General features: G+C 41.5%; 1 long non-coding RNA gene across 2 annotated transcripts in view; it reads left to right on the top strand.

The window, feature by feature from the left end:
* Positions 1 to 15,790, top strand: part of LOC140907789 (uncharacterized) — a 142,165-nt gene that overhangs the window by 91,830 nt on the left and 34,545 nt on the right. The gene's annotated exons all lie outside the window — the stretch shown is intronic.

Here is a 15,790-nt window from a genome sequence, read left to right on the forward strand (position 1 = left end):
CTGCTGGAGTAATGCAAAGCAGATTTTAATTTGGAATAAATGCAGATTCCTCCAGTATGAGGGAAGACCTGCCTGGAGAAGAGCCTCCTGTAGCAGCTCTTCTTTTCCATGGCCCCTCCAGGCCCTGTCAGAGCAGGTATACCCTGGCAAAAGAGGGTGTGGCCAGAAAGCAGATGTGCTCTGGTATCTCCCAGCTTCTGAACTGATTAATTGGGCCTGGTGGCAGTTGGCATAGTATAGAGTGGCCCCAAAGTGGCTTTACATTATGTCATGGATTAAGGTTGGCACTGACCAGCCCTAGATTCAGGGAGCTACAAGGGTGACTTTACAGCTGCCTGTATACCCCTTTTAGCTGAACTTAGTGCTGCTTTGGTGCCACTGAGGCCCTGCCCAAGGATTATTCATGTAATCATCTGGGGATGGTTTTAAGTAGATATTGTTGGCCTATCATAGGCTGTGATAATGTCTGAAAAGGGAAATCCGGTTGCAATCCATTCTTCCAATTCTTCAATTCCCTTCCATTTCACTTTTTCTAACTCAGTTATTGCAGTCAACCTTATAGATTACTGTGTTTTCTTTCTCCATTTCCTCGGCCTAAGAAACTTCATGTTTCATGGAATAAGGTGTAGTGTAAAGTTAATGAGTGTAAATATATATATCCTGCAGTTCTGAAATAGGGTGATCCATAAGTGGAAGGACCATCTTCTAAGAGCAGTATTGTGATTGAAGCACAAAACCAGGAGTCAGGACACCTGAGTTCTATTCCTGCCTCTACTATATACTTCCTGTGTGACCTTAGGTAAGTCACTTGATCTCTCTGTGACTCAGTTGCCCCATCTGTATTAAGGTTGATCTGTATGATTACATACCTGACAAAATGTAGTGAGACTCATTTAGTTGGTGTCAGATCCTCAGATGGAGTGAGCTGTAGGAGTGAAAGGTATTATTTCTGTTTTATTGTGTCTTTGAGCACATAGTATTTGAAAAAGTCACCACTACTACTACTTTTGCTTTTCGTATAAAGGTCATCTCTGGCACTGAGATGGAACGGATTCCTAGGTAAATACATCATCATACCATGATAGAATGTTTTTTAAATTATAGCATATCTGGTGTTTTAAGACTCGGGGCCATAGCTCTTCACCCACACAACTGAGGTCAGAATTGGGCCCATACTTTAAATATTGAGCAGCAGCGGTCCCATTTACGTAACATTATCTTCAAAAGATCTGTGCAAGAGCAGGAATGCACAACACAATGTGACCTACACCACAATGTTCAGAAAACAAAAACTTCCTATTTGTCCTTGATTTTTAAATATTTTAAGTGACTTTGATACTGATTGAAGGTGATGGATGAACAACCCTGAGGCCCTAATTCTCTATTGCCTGGCTCGTTCTGTAGTCCTGCCTGTGAAAAATGGGTAGCATTTTATACCCACTTGCCATACACTTTACACAGGTGTAACTGTCTATGCAAGGAGCAAGAAGAGAGAGCCAGACCTTGAAGCTCTCTAGTCTATGGACAACTGCAGTGCTTTAGAGTCAATTGCAGTTTGTCTCAATCCTTCTCCGCTGTGGCGAGAAAGTAATTCACACTATATATTGCTCAGTGCTTGGCTTCTACAGTAACTCCAGCAAAGGGGCAACAATTAATGCTACTTTAGGGATTTTTGTTTTGTTTTTAAATGGGCACCTATCCACTAGGAACCAGACTGGGACCATCAAACAGCCATCAAATGATAATGACTTTTGCTTCTTACCAGTCTGGGCTGGATTTGACTTGGGATCTTAGTGTAAATGTGAATCAGGCCTTTTGTACTCCTATTGTCGTCTCACTGAGACAACCAGTCCTTTTGGGCCTTAATTATCTCTATGATTCCAGGATTGCTGCATGGTGTGTCACTCGGAAGCCTAGAATGTCTGAGTCAGCATAAAGTGATGGCAACAGCTACAAGCATGGCTGAGAGCTATTTTGTTTAGAATATCTCCAGATTCAGTAGCACTAGGCCGTATGAGAACCTGATGGAATGTTGGAGTGCAAAGGTTCTGTGGCAGTTGGAAAGTGACAGTTGATCAGAGAAGGTGGCAGTTACAGCTATGTGGGGTAACAAAGAAGTGGTGGTGCCTCCAGCCAGGGAGTAGCACTCTGCACAAACTCTAGGTAACGTGTACAAATAGCAACACTGCTCACGATAACACCACACATGGAAACAAGAGCCCCCACTTTTGGCTTTTTTATATGAATAACCCATAGGTGGTAGCACAGGCTTTCAGCTACTAGTTGAAATATAATCAGTCTGATCTTTCTGTTTGGTGCTTTTCACCGCTGCAGTACTGTAGCTGAGGGTTTTCCCCCCACAGATTCATTGTAGAAATTGTTGAAGATGCCTGACTTCATTCACCCCTTGCTGAAAGGAATGCTCTTTATCATCACACAGATATGTTTAGTATAAAATGTGTGGACAGTATAGAGGCTTTGGACTCAGTCTTTCAAGCGATGAAGTAAACATTGAAATCCAGGGCTTTTATAGCTCTGTAATTCATTCCACTTTCTACTGGTGCTTGGTTGTAGTTTTAACCCTCCTGTAGCTCCTGGCTAGGGAGAGGCCACAGAAGGCTACCATGATTCTGCCTCATAGAGTATGGAGGTAGGTGGTGCTTCAGGGGTTCTGCAACCACTGTGGACCCTGAAGCCAAGCTCTGTGATAGACCACTCCAGGATTTGTGGGTTGGCCATAGGAATGGTGAGGGCATGGTGTCAAGGTTTCTGATCTGCATGGATCAGCTGGCCACAAACTCTGCACGTGAGAAAGGTGCAGCCAGTCACTACTCCAGCCTCTGACTTTAATATGTGAGACGTTACCAAGATTACATGTTACGGAAACTCTTGAGACTAAGTATTCAAGTTCAAGCACTTAATCTCCTAGGACATCTGGCATGTTTGTAAACTTCCAGTAGCTATTTATTAAAGTGTTTATAATTCTGGCATCCTTCTTACCCGGCAGATGAGAGGGAAATTTCAATCCAAGGGGGTTGCCACTATGTTGCAATAATTGTTTTTTTCTATACATTACTGAGGTTCTGTCAATCAAAAAGTTAAATGTCTTCAGTATTCTGTAGGTGCATGTCATGCTTCAGGGAAACACTGGCACGCTGAGTGTTATGACTTGCCCAGTAACTGCAGTAGGGATAGCTTCACCAGGAATCAACAGAGGTTTATCTGTACTGCAGGCCTTTTCTTTTTTGGAACATTGAAACAACTTGTTAAGTTCAGAAACTCTTAACTAACATACTTGGACCAAATTCTGTTCCCTTGCATATGAATGTGCAGGTCCCAGTGAAGTCAACAGGCACTCTGCCTGCATCTGAGATCCGAATCTGGTTTACAGTAAAATTTAAAGAGATATACACTACATTTCAAATTTACTGTTGCCTACTACAGATTTAAAAAAGAATGCCATTCTCAATCATTTCAGTTGCTGCTCACAATCAGCAAATTTTTTTCTCATTTTTCATTGCTATATTTTCTGTATATAAGTTTAATAAGAGTATAGAAATTGAAATTAAACAATCTAACCACATGGTTTATTGTGGGTTTTGTAAGGCAATGTCAAGATATTTTACAAGCTTACAAAATTACATTTATTATGCTCCAGTCATCTGGCAGACCATAAACACCCCTTAATATTTCTGTTATAGGACTGACTTTTTTTTTTCAAACCTTGATAGGGAATATGAGTTTGTCTGAAGAATGAGTGTATTAGCCTGGACATCTTTTCATTTTCCTTTAATTTGGCCTGTTTGGCCTTTAGGAGCTGTTCCGCCGACATCTGTTTTTTCTTTGCTGACACCATTCAGCCAAGTAATCAAGGAAAAATCTGCCACTACCTTTGACTGTGCTCTCTCTCTCTCCCTCTCTGACTCTCAAACGTGTGTGTGTGTGTGTGTGTGTTTGGAAGTTACAAAGGTGAATAGAAGAAAATCTTCAGGAGCAGAACCCAATAATAAGAAAACAACAAGGATGAAGGATGAAGAATAAACAAGCCCTAAATATATAATATCAGAATAATAAGGGGTAAATAAAGAAAAGAACCAAACAAAAGTGCAGTTCTAAAGGCAAGAAATATAAGGATAAAACTCTGCTTCTTCTCACAAAGCCTGAGTAAAAAGGCATTGTATAAGACCAAGCTGAAATCTGAAGGGTGACATAATCCTTCTCAGCCAGGAGGTGTAAGCTATGGAGCCCATAGACCAGTGTCTTGCTGTAGCCCTTATATGACATTTGTGGCCAGTGAATCCCTGCTCTAACACCAATCACTAGATTCAGTGAATACTGATCCCTGTCATGTGACAACTATTGTAAACCTCACTCAGACAGATACTGGAGCCAAGAAATAAGATCCAGTCTTGTAACAGCACTCTCGTGTGCCACTTGTTTAATTCACATGCAGTTCGCAGATGACTAGACTGAAAACAAACACAAGTATATGTCAAATATAGACAAACACATATCCCACATCTATGGGGAAACCTATAGTTAATGCTGTAATTTGCATGGTGCTGTTATTTGGAGACTGGAATGAAACACTTGACATGAGCAAGTCCACAAAGTGAGTTATTTCTTGATGGAGAAAAGGGCCACAATGGCAAGTCTGAAGTTAAGTTCAAAATTTAAGAAGAAACTATATGAGAGTGATTACGCTATTGTCTCTGTTAAGTCTCTGAACATACCCAGTGTGTACTATATGTTTCCAGAAGGCTGAGTAGAATCAGACTGAGCTGAGTGCTTGTGTAGTTAATAAAATGTACTGTTTTCTCTCAGTGTTGCCAACTCCCCCGGATTTTATTGTGAGCTTCATGGTATTTGGCATTTGTTTGTTTGTTTTAAGCCCCAGATCCTGAAGATCTAAGGAAGTATGGGCTGGATGAATGCACTATAAGGTGGGTAGAAAGCTGGCTAAATTGTCGGGCTCAACGGGTAGTGATCAATGGCTCCATGTCTAGTTGGCAGCCGGTATCAAGTGGAGTGCCCCAAGGGTCGGTCCTGGGGCCGGTTTTATTCAATATCTTCATAAATGATCTGGAGGATGGTGTGGATTGCACTCTCAGCAAATTTGCGGATGATACTAAACTGGGAGGAGTGGTAGATACGCTGGAGGGAAGGGATAGGATACAGAAGGACCTAGACCAATTGGAAGATTGGGCCAAAAGGAATCTGATGAGGTTCAATAAGGATAAGTGCAGGGTCCTCCACTTAGGACGGAAGAACCCAATGCACAGCTACAGACTAGGGACCGAATGGCTAGGCAGCAGTTCTGCGGAAAAGGACCTAGGGGTGACAGTGGACGAGAAGCTGGATATGAGTCAGCAGTGTGCCCTTGTTGCCAAGAAGGCCAATGGCATTTTGGGATGTATAAGTAGGGGCATAGCGAGCAGATCGAGGGACGTGATCGTTCCCCTCTATTCGACATTGGTGAGGCCTCATCTGGAGTACTGTGTCCAGTTTTGGGCCCCACACTTCAAGAAGGATGTGGATAAATTGGAGAGAGTCCAGCGAAGGGCAACAAAAATGATTAGGGGACTGGAACACATGAGTTATGAGGAGAGGCTGAGGGAGCTGGAATTGTTTAGCCTGCAGAAGAGAAGAATGAGGGGGGATTTGATAGCTGCTTTCAACTACCTGAAAGGGGGTTCCAAAGAGGATGGCTCTAGACTGTTCTCAATGGTAGCAGATGACAGAACGAGGAGTAATGGTCTCAAGTTGCAGTGGGGGAGGTTTAGATTGGATATTAGGAAAAACTTTTTCACTAAGAGGGTGGTGAAACACTGGAATGCGTTACCTAGGGAGGCGGTAGAATCTCCTTCCTTAGAGGTTTTTAAGGTCAGGCTTGACAAAGCCCTGGCTGGGATGATTTAACTGGGAATTGGTCCTGCTTTGAGCAGGGGGTTGGACTAGATGACCTTCTGGGGTCCCTTCCAACCCTGATATTCTATGATTCTATGATTCTAAGATGTGATTTTGTGAGAATCTCAAATTTCCTACAAAAAACGGTAAATTTCTTTCCCTTCTGGGAAAATCAGACCCAGCAATGCCCAGGAAAAAAATTTCTATTACAATGAGAGAGTTTGAGGCATATTTTATAACAAAATGGAATGTGACTGTTGACCACCATTTTTGCTGAGTCGCTAGGTCTGTACTTAGAACTCTCAGTAAGAGGCATCAGTTTGGGGGTTTTGATGGAATTCATAGCAACAGATGAAAAATATATGGGATCTAAGAAATGTCATTGTAAACAGTGAGAGTTTGGCTCAAACTGTTTATAATGAATTTGAATAATAAGTCCCATGCAAATACAAAAAACATCTGGACAGAAAAGTCCTCCACATAAAAGGGTAAAAAAAAAAATGAATAAGGTCTGCATTAGAGAGCTTAACAAAAGCTAGGGCACATAAGGAGATACATGAAGCAAAAGGATATAACAAACCTAGGACACAACAGAAATGAAAAGCTGTTGTGCCTATTTAACAGACTATAGAAAATATGGGGGAAAAAGGGTTCTCATAAGATGGTGACACAGTAAAGTATAAAACACAAAAAAGGAGAAAGTCCAAAAATTGGGCCAAATCCTGACCCATGCAACTCCACTTTCTTCCCAGGGTGGACTTCTGTGGGGCTGTATGGGATTTAAGTTAAGGCAAGTTTTGGCCTAGTGAGTACTATGTTAATGTTTCAAATACCACAAACACAAGTTCTTGCAAGGGCCGGGAAGCCAATGCCAAATACTGTTAACTGCTCATCAGGTTTAATATTCCGAGGCTGGGATACCTGCCAGGGGAACATATGAGTGAAGCAGAGGAGAAAATATTTGTTATTTAGCCATGCAGAAAAGTATCTTCACAGTTTTACAAAGTGAAAGCAAAATCAAAACAAATGGAGGTACAAAAGAACATAGAAAGGTTAGATGAACTAATCAAGTTGATCGAGTCAGTTGTTATTCTTGATAAACAAATTTTGTTTTTTATTTTTCAAGATCTCTGTGACCCAATCTGAACTGTGAAAAATGGACATTCTAAGCCTTTGTAACAAACTTTCCCTAAATGACACACAAATATTAAAACTGTTGTTAACTTAGCTTCTCACATTAATAAAACATGAAAGCTGCAACCCAGCAACTAGCTCTTCTTTATTATTATATTTTAATCAGATAGCTAGACTTAAGGTGGGTTCTGCCATTTCATGATTGCGTTAGATTGTATATGTGAACTACTAATACTAAATGTGTACTGCAAAGCCACACAGAACTCCAGTGTAAAAATCTGTAAATCCTTCACTTTATTTTTCAGCACAGATATCTCTACATAGTTCATTATTGTGTAGAACTCTTTTTGCTCTCAATATCAGATTCATAGCAATTTGTTTCAGTTGCTTTTCAAAAATGCTGACCAGAATAGAGCCCAGAGACAAAGATTAAGCCCAGATAATAAGAATCAGAACATCCAATAGCATTAGTAAAGTCTCCCCCAGAATTTTCAGTTCCACTCAAGTCTAATCAAGTGTCACAGTTTAGACTAGTTTCCTACCAGGGACTTTGATTTGATAGCTTAAGTGCAGGACTAGATGACCTATTGAGGTCCCTTCCAGTCCTACATTTCTGTGATTCTATTTTATGAAATATAGTTAACATTAATAACTAAAACACACACAAGTAAAACTCCAAAAGCAGCTTAAACATAAACAATTCAACTACTAATGGATTGAACCTTATCACCCAACAGTACCCAGAATGCCACTGGACAAATATACAAATATCGATCCAGACTGGTCTACTACGTGTTTTACACATTCACTCGTGCTGTGCTGTCAATATTTTAACAAGAAGCTCCCATAAGAATGTCCTCTTTATCAAACTCCATGCAGTAACCAGGGCTGTATGTATAAGGGACATAATCTATAGAACAAATACCAAATCAAGGTGTTAGACAATTGTGTCAAGAGAGGTAATCTGCAATTACAAATATTCAGGGAAGGGACCTATATAGAAATGTAATTTAGAATCAAACTGATGAAGAAAAACAGGAGACAGGCCAGAAAAAAGTATAAACCTAAGGAAAAGTAATCCAGCCCAAGAAGATAAAATAATGTTAAGCTTTTAAACAAATAATAAGCTCAAGTAGAATCACTGATAGTGGGATCTTGATACTTTAGCTTTGTATAGTCTCCATTTCAAATGTGGGTACAGGGCTGGAAGGTTTAAGGAACCTATAAATTCATAGAATGAAACTGTCATTAGCCCAGATTTCAGAGTAGCAGCCGTGTTAGTCTGTATACGCAAAAAGAAAGGGAGCACTTGTGGCACCTTAGAGACTAACCAATTTATTTGAGCATAAGCTTTCATGAACTACAGCTCTCTTCATCGGATGCATGCAGTGGAAAATACAGTGGGGAGATTAGCCCAGATGTGTATCTGCTTCGTTCCTGGCTCAGGCCATGAACGTTTTGGTTGCTGGGAGCTCAGCAGTCTGCACTGTTCATGCTGGACAAGCCTAGGGTGCCCTTGAGCCCAGTGGTAGAGGTTTAAGTAATGCGAGGGTTATTTGTCTATTGTTAATATATGACTTTTTAAAATGCCATCTGCCACTTGCATTCCTCTCCATCCTTTACACATACTAGTTCACTGCTATTAGGGTATTGAGTGGGTTAAATTTGCTTCTCTAAAGTTTCTGTTTTGTAGTCGCCTGGTGGTTGATGATGATACCCAGCTTTATATCTTCTCATTGAACCCATAATCGGCAGTCTTCTTGCTTTCCCAGTGCCTGGCTGAGTTAGGGTCCTAGATATAAACTTGCTAGTTTAGGTTAATCCAGACAACATAGAGATGATGCTGATGGGCAGGGGAAAGCATTTTGAGGAACTTAAGGAGGTTACAACTGCTCCCTTTTCTGAAGAGATATTACTAGTCTTCTCTCAACTTCTTGGGGACCTTACTAGATCCATCACTGCTCCTGGATTGCCAGATGACAGGTGTGGTCTGAAATGACTTTTACCATATTCAGCTGGTCTTCACATTTGTAACCTTTCAACTTGCTGCACTTAACCTTGCCTTTGTTACCTCCAGGACTGAGTGTTTGGCTTATGATAGGGCTCCACTGAAGAATCTGGAAGCTTTGGTGAGTGTGGAATTTTGGCTGATTGCCTCTTAAGTGAAGTAGGCCAATAGAAAAATACAACTCCAGTCCTGTGTCCTCTGTACTGGCTCCCAACTCATTTCTGGGTATAATTCAAGGGGCTCATTGTTTTCTATGGGGTCTTGAATGACCCTGGACCTGGCATCTGAGAATGTCCCTTGCATTATGCCCTAATTGTAACAGTTCTGCTCCACCAAAAAGCAATTCATGCCTGTGCCCAGGCTTGATTAACAGGTGGCTGGAAATTATCAGGAGATAAGAGATTCTCTGCTCTGGAACTTACTTCCCCCAACAGTCCCCAGGACTTCCCAGTTTGGTGGGTTTCTAGAAGCAGTTCAAAATGCATTTGTTCACTCTGGCTTTTTCACTGCTTAGGACCGCCACCAGAGGCTATGTCCTCATCCAATGGGAGAGAGTGCAGGTAGCATGTATTGTATTACTTGTCTGTTTTGTGATAAATGCTAGCGACCCTTGTTTCTTTTTAATCACTGTAACACATGTGGATACCACAGCAATGGGCACACTCTATCTTCAATAAGACTGGGATGTTCAAAGTGGCCTGATGGGGTTAGGTGCCCAAATCTCATTGACAAATCAATGTGAGTTGGGTGCCTAAATCCCTTACTCTCCTTAGAAAACCCTAGACTAAATGTATAAATAAAACAAATAAGTCCTTCGTATCCTGCTACCTGGAGAAAAGTCCAGGGTGGACTTGGTCATATGATACTCATTATTCAAAAGATAGAAAAGAGGTCTGAGTATTCAAACCCCTAATCTCCCTTCTTAACAGGCAGGAATGCTTATGTTCAAGCTGTTGCATAATTGCCCATCTCTAGTTGACAAACAATTTTAGCTGCATTTTCAGACCTAGTACAGGACTCCATACCTCCTTACTTCTGGCAGTGTGTGTCACTGACCTATCATAATACATGTTCCTATTGCTGTTTCCTTCCTTCTCCTCCCCTGGTTTTTCCCTACTTTTGTCACACTGCCAGAAGCTGGGAATGAGTGACACGGGATGGATAACTTGATGTTTACCTGTTCTGTTCATTCCCTCTGGGGCACCTGGCATTGGCCACTGTCTGAAGACAGGATACAGGGCTAGATGGACCTTTGGTCTGACCCAGGATGGCTGTTTTTATGTTCTTACTGAGTACTGCGGCTTATCTAAATTATGACTGTTCAGGGCGGGGATTGTCCTCTGTGTGTACAGCATCTAATACAACAGGGCCCTGATCCTGACTAGTTGCTACTATAATACAAATAATAAATAATAATAATAGTACAGCGTGACGGTGAGATTTAAGGTCTAAACTCTACAGTGACATTAAATCTGTGTAGATTATATACAGATAATATAAGGTGCCCAAGAATATGCAGTGTACTTCCTGAATTTTGTAGGACCAGTAAAACTTGTTTTCTTGTGAACTGCAAATGGCTCCCACTGTACAGCTCTTTAAATCAGCTGTTAATAGCTTACACCTGTTGCAAGCTTACTAAAATCAATGGAATCACACAGGGTTTAAATCAGCACAGAATTGGCCCAAACTGATGTTGGGACTCTGTGCTGAGTTAAGTGTAAATTTAAACATTAACTTTCAGCCAGTTAAGGAGACACTGAAAGTAAATACTCTGAATTATCAGTAGACAGTGAGAATTTCTAATCTCTTTCACAACATTTAAAAGTAAATCTGAGGGGACATAGGGGAGGGAGGGTAGAAGTGTTTTAGGTCTAGATGGAACAGACACTGTATTTAGCAGGGCACTGAGTAGGTCAAGGAAATAAAGTGATCTTCTTTCTGCTCCATGCATTATTATCGCAAACAACAGCCAGCTGGCAGAAAACAAGTTTTAATTGATTGTTGTTATTGATTTTACAGGAAGCACAGCAGAAGAAATACAACTTGATTTTCATGAGATAGAGTGACCTGAAAAATATAAGTGCAAACAGGGAGGGAGGGAAAGCCCTGCCGTGTTTTGGACAATATTGTGCTCTTCTGTGCAGACATAAAAGCTCTCTCCATTAACTTTCTATTTATGTATTTGGATCATATTGATTTTCTTGTTATACAATCTTCATTTGAAATTTTTATTCAGATTGTGGATTTCATGCTGTCAGTGCACAGATCAGAGGCATTTAGTATTGATGGTAATTTACATGCATCTCTTTCTCCCTCTCTTCCCCTTAGTCCCCACCAGTGTGTTAGGTTTTGCTGTAGAAAAAGCTACACTTAGGTTGCAAAACAATTTGCATCATGACTTGCTCTTTTCAGATGATCATCACTTTCTGGAAAACTTTCCTATCGGTGTCCCAATGGAAATTGCTTAATCCTACCTTAGTCTGCGAGAATCCAGATTTGATAAATGTTACGTGCTCAGGAGGGATGGGGATTGATGTGAAGGAGAATGGAATGATGGCTTTTTAGGGTGAGGCATTTTGCCCTGCAACTTTACTTTTCAAAGCCCTGATCCTGCAAAGAGATGCATACAGATAGACCCTTGCACGCATATTGAGGCCTGCCTGCTGGCAGTCTCTATATAGGGAATAGAACAGCAATCATTTGAGTTAGCGGCCCAGAGAACTAAACAATTGAGGGTTGACAGCAGGGTGTTTTCAATGTGTGGACCTCAACTCTGGCAATTATTTCTCCTCTGGTCTGGCAACTTGGATTTTTTGATCATCAAGGCCTATCTATTCTCCCAGAATTTCCCAGGTAATAGGTGAGTTGGTTGAAGTGTGAGTGGGTTGTGAGGGAGGATTTTATCAGTGATAGATAGGGAAGTTTTTGTGGCTACTGAATGGGTTTTAAAGGGGATGATTTTCTTGGGAGTGAGTTGGGAGTGATTTTAATAGATGTTAATTCTATGGAATTTATGTGGTATGTAACATGAAATTGAAGTCAGTGGGCCCTGTGTGCAAAAGAGGTTGTTAGTGCCTTGAGTTTTGCATAAACGCAAAATTTATACATAAAAATTAATTCTATCAAATAACAGCATCATTCTACAGATTTTTGCAAAATGGAAGAGCTTTTAAAATGGATTTTAATGACCATGGCTACTGTGTTGCTAGCTTCAAGCATTCAAAGATCATGAGTCACACCCCAAAATCATGAGATTCACTTAAAAATTTAAAATGGGATTTAAAATAATAATATATGTTGGATTCTTTTTATTTGTCATTCGGTATTTGAACCATTAGGGCATTCATGTTTTCAGGAGTTTCTCAGTGACAATGCGGGCTAGAAAGTTTTTTACCCCCAGTGATAGTTGACATTCTCATGTGATAACATGACTTCAGAAGCTGGGGCTTTAAGAAAAATACCCACTGTCACAAGTCCTTTCAATAAAATAGAGAGTTGGGGTTATTGGTTTTAAAGCAAAAGGGAAGGTAAAAATTATCCTCCATGTTCTGAAATGAACTGCTTTCTGATGCTGCCCTTTTCCAATAGAAGCCTGCTATTACCTGAGAACTTTTTTCAGCAATATACTTTCCAGAATGATATAGAAGAAAAAAATTGCTTTTGCAGCATCCACCAGACTTTCCCACCAACCGATCTGTTGTTAACGTGCAGGAAATCCCAATGAATGCATATCATTTGGTGAAAGAATGACAGCAGACACCACAGCCATCCTTAGCAAGCATCCACCTGCTCCCGTGGTGTCTTTTTAAAACAAGTTCAGCTTACCTCTTCCCCTCTTAGTTTTCCTTTGCTTAATTGCAGGTGATGATTAAAAAAAAGCCTTCACCTGTTTGAGTGTGCTTTCATCTTTCTCAGACAAAGCAGGCTTGGGCTTGGTGCTTGATCTGTGGCATAGTTAGGGCCTTTGGTATTAAAGGCGTTGGGATAACCCTCAGGCTTTTAAGGTTTTAGGGTTAAATTGATGAGTGTGTATAAAATTTGCTTTGTTGTTTGGCAGAGATTTTCAGCATTTGTTATTCTTTTTTTTTTAGTTAAGAAACCATGGGACTATATTATATTCTTCAACTGCCTCTTACCCATTAAATAATGCTGTCAAATAGAGACATCTTAGACTTGCTTAGAATTTATGATTTGTTGTATTGCCTTTAATCCTAGATAGCTATCTAACCTAGCTACCCATCTGTCTATCCAAGCTGCCAGCTAGCTTGCTAAAAAGATGCCTTTCTGTCCATCTTCCAGTGATGCAAGAACACGAGTATCAACCTCAGAGAAGACAGTTAAAAACCACGGCACAAACACCAAGTTGGTTGTGAGTTCTAAACTTAGATCTCACCAACCATCTGCACCAAGTGCAAACTTCTCAGGCACATTGACAACCTTAACGCAGGGTCACGGTCCGACTCTTGGGTATTCCAATCTGTTTTGCCACCCAGGTGAGCGTATCACTGTGATAGATATAGTTTTACACCAAGAATCACAGCAACATTCAAGTTACTCCTAATCCCAGAGGACCAGTCACTTACCCCAGGCCAATTGTGCGTTAGGTCTCACACCAAAAGGATGTAGCCAATCCTATAGTACACTGTATGAAGATGTATTAAATAGGAAAAGTAAATTAGAGAGTTATTTACAAAGTTTAAACAAGCAAATATAGACACAAGAATGAGCGTAGTCTTAGGTTTCAAAAGGTAATATAGGTTTCTATAGCTTTATTTGTCCTTTAGGGCTAACCCAGGCTAAGTGTCAATGACTGAGTTGTGGGTGGTCTGGCTGAATCTTTGGAGCAACAGTCTGGCCTACCAGTTAGAGCTGAATCCCGTGGGGGTAGGGTCCTGGAGTGAACCAAAGGTCAGAGGCAGGAGTTAGAAGCCAAAGCCTAAGATGAAGTCATAGTCAGAAGGCATAGCCAAGATTCAGAGCAGGCAGTCAGAAGCCAAAGCTGGAGCTAAAGGGTTAGCCAGAGTCACAGTCAGGAGGTGTAGCCAAGGGTTAGAGATGGGAGTCAGAAGCCAGGATGGAGTGGTTCTGGAGCAGGAGCAGGTACAGGATGGGCTGATGCTGGAGCAGGGCTAGAGACAGGGACAGGACCAAATGCACTTGCATATGAGGAGGACACTGAGCAGCCACCGGATTGCTGCTGCTACTGAGCTTAAGTATCAGCCTACTGACTCCTGCAGCCAATAAGACAACTTCTATCAAGGCCAGGGGCACTCATTTGTTTGCCAGGATACAGGCACTGCTACAGGCTGGCCCCTGACAGTACCCTCCCACTCAAGGTCACCTCCTAAGGGCAGTGGGATCTGGTTTCAGGGGATATTTGGTGGAAGGCACAAATGATTTCTGGAGCATGGATGTTTTCTAATAGTTCCCATGATTGATCTTTTGGTCCATAACTCTCCCAATCAATCAGATAATAAAGTTTGCCTCAAACTTGCTTGGCGTATAGGATTCTCCTGACCTTATACTCCTTTTGACCCTGGACATCTACAGGAGGTGGTGGTGAAGTGAAGTGCCAAGGAAAGGGATTTTCTACATGGGGTTTGAGAAGGGACACCTGAAAAACTGGGTGGACCTTTAAGGATTCTGGCAACTGGACCTAAATGCTACAGGATTTATTTGTTCTGTGATCTTAAATGGGCCTGGGTACTGATTGTCCAGTTTGGCTGAGGGACTGATGGATTTGAGGTGTTTGAAGGACAGTCAGACCTTATCTCCTACGGACAGAGTTGTTGTGGCTTGCTGTTTTTGGTTGGCATGACTTTTGTATGCCTCCTTGGCAGCTTCCAGGTGTTTGGTAAGCTCCTGATGGACCTGATGAAGGTGGTCAACTAGATCTGCTGTGGTGCGGTCTGCGGAGTCTGTACCTACAGTAGAATGGAAGTGAAAGTGAAAACCATGGTTTGTGTAGAATGGACTATTTTGGATGCATGAGTGGAATTGTTGCACACAAACTCTGCATATGGCAGGACGGTGACCCAGTCGTCTTGACAATAATTGAGAAAGCAACGGAGGTATTGCTCAAGGATCTGGTTCACCTGTTCTGTCTTCCCCTTTGCAGGTGATAGGAGCTGCTTACCTCCTCAGCCTAAGAGTTTGCAGAGTTTGCACCAAAAATGGGAAATTCAATTACAGACTTTGATCTGAGACTATTCAGGTTGGCAGTCCAGGAAGCTGAAAAATATTATCTAGAAAAATGCAGGCCATTGCCAGGGTTGTTGGGAGAGAATGAACAGAAATAAAGTGTGCCATCTTAGTGAGGAGATCAGTGGTGATGAGGATGACAGTACAACTCTGGGAGTGAGGTAACTCTACAGTGAAATCCAAGGATACCCAGGATGCTGGCCAAGACGGGGTAGGCAAAGGCTGGAGAAGACCAAGCAGTTTGGCACATGGACACTTGTTCCAATAGTTCGATCACGTGAAGTAATGTACCTCTTAATGTCAGTCTAGGTCTTGGGTCTTGGAGCGGCAGAAGTGGCTAGCAACCAGGATATCATAGCACATCTTTAACACCTCAAGTCTGGCAAGGACTGGGTAATGGACATCAGGTTTCTGTGTGTTGTCCCCCTAATAAAATTGGATGGGCTTAAAACAGTAATCCAGGGAGCCTCATCTGACTCAGTGTAGTTGTCCTTGTGGGACAGGGTATCTGCCTTCCTATTATGTGATCCAGAGCAGTAG

This window comes from Lepidochelys kempii, chromosome 2, assembly GCF_965140285.1.
Source record: "Lepidochelys kempii isolate rLepKem1 chromosome 2, rLepKem1.hap1, whole genome shotgun sequence".
NCBI lineage: Eukaryota > Metazoa > Chordata > Testudines > Cheloniidae > Lepidochelys > Lepidochelys kempii.